A 5417-nucleotide genomic window follows, 5' to 3' on the forward strand; every position below is an offset into this window, starting at 1 on the left:
TGGCTTCCTCCAGGTGGCTTTCAACCCAGGGTTACTTGCTCCATTGGCCCATGCCCCTTTTTCTCGGTCCCAACTCGGATCACACTGCTCTGGGCGGGCCTCGCCAGGGCTGTTTCTCATACCCTTTCTGGGTATGACAGAAATGGAAGCTGAGGGCAGACATGAGCAAGGAAGCGACAGGAGGCTGTGATTTCCCAAGGCTTCCGAAATACCTGTTAACTTTGGGCCACCCCAGCTTGGCCAACTTAGAATCAATCCCTACCTTCTCCCACACCCCCATCTCCCGACACACCACCTCTTGGGTTTTTTGACTGTTTTTTGTTTGTTTGTTTGGTTTGGTTTGGTTGTTGTTGTTGTTTTAAGACAGGGTCTCACTATGTAGCTCTGGCTGCCCTGGAACTCACTATATAGACCAGGCTGGCCTTGAACTCAGACACCCATCTGTTTCTGTCTCCTAAGTGCTGGAATTATAGGGGTACACCACTAAGCCTGGATCACTCAGAATCTTGCTATGCAGCCCAAACTGAGTCAAGATAATCTTCCTGCATTGTCTTCCTGAGTGCTTGGGTTACAGGTATGTGCCACCACACCCAGATCCAGTTTAGAATCTCTAGGAGCCCAGGAATGTGCATTTTGCAAGCAACTTCTCAAGAAATACACTTGTATTTCCAGCATTTAGAAGGAAGAGGCCAGAAGAGCTTAAGTCCCAGGACAGCCTGGGCTATATACAGCAAAAATAAATAAGACCTTAAAACAAAAAACACCAAGAACACTTGTGCCTATTCCAGATAATGTGTTGCTCTTTGAAAAACAAATCGGCATACTTTTATGATAAACATGTGGAGTGGAGGCAAAAATTACAGTTCCTACAGCTGGGCATAGCTGCACACCCTAGCAGGTAGATACGGGAAGACCAGGAGTTCTAGACCATCCTTGCCTACATAGGCAGCCAGGGCTACATGAGCTCTTGTTTTAAAACAAGCATATTGAAGCTGTCAAGGATGGTTTCCAGTTCAGTTTCTTGTGAAGAATGGGCACCTAGACCTTGCCTCAGCCACCTCACTTCGTGAGATGAGGGCATAAAGGACTAGACAGTATTCTACAGACTATGAGGTGCTTTGGAAAACAGCAGGAGTGTCTCTCCTTCCCCCTCTCATGAACAGTTTGTGGAATTACTCATTGCAAATCCTGGAATGTGTCAGAGCTGGGAAGGACCACAAGAGCACACGAGTCTCTTGCTGTACAGATGGGGACATGAGGCTCATTCAGGGATGGGGCTTGTGAACCCAGCTAGAGACAGAATCCGGCCCACGTCAGATCCCCAGCCCTGGGGTCCGCCTGCCCCACGACTGCTGCTCAGCCCCCCACACCACACACAGTAGAGAAGCTGAGGGCTAGATCTCATTCAACATAAGCAAGCCAGACACTGACGGAGGGTGAGAGAGGTTGGCACATTCTCGCTCCAGATGGAGTGCTTCCTTTTTCTGGGCTTTCCTGAGGGACCCATTAAGAATGACACTCGCTTTTGAAAAGCCTTCTGCTACTCAATAGTCATTCAACAAACACTTACTGAGCATCTGTTATATATCAAGGATCAAGATGGTTGCTGGAGGGGGAAACATAATATTGTCCCATTTGATGATGGTTAAACTGTGTTTACCTAGTAGGTTAAAAGGCTATACTACCCAGGGTTGGAGAGGCCAAAGCCAGGAGCTTTGCAAAGCCTCCCCCTCCCAAAATATTCAACTATATATCCTATACAAGCCCAGAGTCACAGGTGCTCAGGGGGGTGCGGTGGGAAGATCACTTGAATCTAGGGATTCAAGGGCAGCTGGGCCACAGAGGGAAAAAAATCTTAGTACCCTATTATAAAGAGGGGGCAGCTCTTATGCTAGGCAAGGTGGTGCATGCCTTTAACTCCAATACTCAGGAGGCAGAGGCAGATAGATTTCTGTGAATTCAAGGCCAGCCTGGTCTACAGAGTGAGTTCCAGGCCAGCCCGAGTTACATAATGAGATCCTTTCTTAAAAAAACAAAAATGGACTGGAGAGATGGCTCAGAAGTTAAGAGAACTGAGTGTTCTTCCAGAGGTCCTGAGTTCAATTCCCAGCAACCACATGGTGACTCACAACCATCTATAATGAGATCTGGCACCCTCTTCTGTCTGCACATGCATACATGCAGACAGAACACTGTATACATAATGAATAAATCTTTTAAAAACAAACAAACAAGCAAGCAAACCCTCAAATACATATCTGAGGTGACAGAAGGGTCCTCGTTCGTTCCCACAAGCCCTCAGGTCCCGAGCAGCAGAAAGGAGTGTGGGGTGAAGGCCAAAATTCCCCAAAGGAAAATGAGGATGAGATAAGGGCTTTTGGATCTGTTAATAAATAGTGGAGAGCTGGAAAGGGCTGGAGAGATGGGCCCCTTGGCCCAGAGCCTGGAAGATTCTGATAAGGCTGTTCTCAATGTCAGCAGTTCTCCTGAGGCCCACCCGCGTCCAAAAACTAATCCATCATCACTGGGCAGCCACTTCAATTGGTTGTCTCCTTTCAACCTCATAATCCCACGAGTGAAGCTTTTTCATCTGCAGGATGCATAAAGGAAGAGGCTCAGAGAGGGTCCCTCACAACTCAAGGTCACACAGCAAACTGAGGTGGAAACTTAGCCTGTTCCTCTGCAAAATCCAGGGCTGCCCTTGATATTTGCCATTCCCTGTTAAGGAACCAAGATCAGGATATAATGTATGGTTTCCAAAGGGTATTAGGGTGGATTCTGGCTTGGTTAGTAGATACCTACACCTACTACCATCTACACCAACTTCATCTCTAAAGGAGTCCATGGAGGTGGTAGCTCCTGGCCCTGTGTCTTCTGCCTGGAGACATCTCACCTTTGGTTCTTTCTGAGATGCAGAATGGGCCAGGCAGTGGTGGCACACACCTTTAATCCCAGCATTCGGGAGGCAGAGGCTGGCGGATCTCTGTGAGTTCGAGGCCAGCCTGGACTACAGAGTGAGTTCCCAGGAAAGGCGCAAGGCTACACAGAGAAACCCTGTCTCGAAAAACAAGCAAATAAACAAAAAACAAACAAACAAATGATGCAGAATTGTGTAGCAGTAAGTGGCTAGATCTCTCACTCCATACATTCAGATAGACATAAGCAGGAATCCTGGGCTGTGTGACCAAGGTTCACTTTATTTCCTTTGAAGCACACTGGTTCACTCCATGGATCTCTAGCTACTGGACACCTAGTGTGTGTCTGCCATTGTAGGAGCTGGGAAGCCAGGAGCAAAGCAGATGCATCCGAGACACCTGGCGGCTGCAGGCCAGTGCGAGACTGAAACATTACTTCCGTGGACCTGCACAATATGCTCATTAAAAAGTTTGACAAGTGGCAGGGGTAATTTAAAGCTATTTACTCCACGCAAATCTCCCATAAATATACATTCTTAGCTTGAAAAAAAAGAAGACTCTAAACATGAGTGTCCCATCATTACAAGGAATACATAATTAGGAGAAATGTCTCTATGGTGACTTCATGTTATTAAGGGGCACAGAGACATCCATTGTTGAGTCCTGGCAGAAGGCAGTGGGGAGTTCTGCATCTGCGATTCCTCGTTCCTCTTGAGTGATCCCAGGATGCTGCACTGACTGGCAGTTTACTGTCCCTAGAGATGATCTGACACCGTGCCAGCTCTGGGTGAGTCGGCCCCCTACCCTACCCACTGGAGAGGTAGTCTCATACAAAGGGAAGCCTTTTGAGCCAGCAGAGCCCAGCTCACCCCGGCTGGATGACAAGGGGCAGTGAATTACTCCTGGAAGGGCTGCGCATTCCCCAGCCCTGGGATGTGGGGTAACAGTTCTAAGATGGGTGTCAGGGTCAAATGAAGAGACATGGCAAGGGGAGTTTTCAAACCGGCCCACAGAATGGTTAAATGTAAAAATGCAAGCATCTGGCTTTCTGATAAAACCAGCAATAGTCTGGGGCTGTAACTCAGTTGGTGAGAGTGCTTATCCAGCATGCACAAAGCCCTGGGATCCATCTCCAGCTCTGCATAGAACCCTTGTGGCGATGCACACCCGTAATCCCAACACTAGGGAGATGGAGGCAGAAGGATCAAAAGTGTGAAGTTATCCTTGGCTATATAGCAAGTTCGGGGCTAGCCTGGGCTACCTTGTCTCAAACAAAATGAAACAAAAACAAAACCTGTCATAGTTGGCAATACTAACCTGGCCATGAAAGCACTAAGCGGTCCTGGGTCATTGCCGTGTCCAGTCTCCCCTCAACGCCCACCCCCATCACCATACTCACTTCCTGGCTTGCCTTGCTCCATGACTGTGACCATACTTGCCCTGATGTTCCAGGTGATTCTGCAACTCCTCATGAACAGTGCCTTGTGAGGCACAGAGTAAATGTCACAATGATATTGCGTGGGCACTGACTGGTTCCAGTACAGCCTCTCTCCTTGGCAGGTCATGAAGGATAAGATACAGATATGGGGTACAGGGGAAGTGGACATTCTTGGGATCAGTCACTGTGCAGCTCTGGCCATGAGTCAGCCCATGTGTTCAGTGGGATAAATTTCTGAGGATCATGCCTCTCCAAGGAGAGAGGGAAAACCATACAGAGTGACTTCATGCTTGCCCTGACCAGGGCACATGGATAAGGCAGGAGATTCTCAGAGCCAATGGCTGATTCTTCATCTGTCAACGGGGGTAATAAAATAATGACAATAATAATAATGTTTGTCTGATAGGGCTGTTGCTGTAGTGAACGAGCTGCCGGATCCTTAGAACAGTACCTAATGTGCCAAGAGGGCATGAGCCTTAATCCTAACACTTGGGAGGCAGAGGCAGGCAGATCTCTGAGTTTGAGGCCAGCCTGGAATGCAGAGTGAGTTCCAGGACAGCCAGGGCTACACAGAGAAACCCTGTCTTAAAAAACCAAACCAAACCACACCAATCAAAATGAGTATATACTACTCTCCCAGGGGACCTGAGCTTGGTTCTCAGCACCTACTTAGGTCCACTCACAGCCCTCTGTAACTCCAGTTCTAGGAGATCCAGCCCTCCATGGACACCTTCACACATATACACAAACACACACACACACACACACACACACACACACACACACACACACACACACACAAACACACACACTCAATGGAGACCGAGGCAGTCTCTCTACTTTCTCATTTTGAAGTTTCCACAAATCAAAAGAAAAACCACTTTTGTTCACCTGAAGAACAGAGAGAAGAGTTGTTAAAATAACCCCATTCTACCTCTCAACCCCTGTGAGTCCCAGACAGGCCCAGAGACAGGGAGGGGGAATTGTGTTTGGAGGACACTGGAGTGTGGCACCGAGACAAGCCCCTATTGCACTGATCCTGGACCTTTCCCAGAGGGGCAGCA

The sequence above is a fragment of the Peromyscus maniculatus genome, chromosome 4 (genome assembly GCF_049852395.1).
Source record: "Peromyscus maniculatus bairdii isolate BWxNUB_F1_BW_parent chromosome 4, HU_Pman_BW_mat_3.1, whole genome shotgun sequence".
Classification (NCBI taxonomy): Eukaryota; Metazoa; Chordata; class Mammalia; order Rodentia; family Cricetidae; genus Peromyscus; species Peromyscus maniculatus.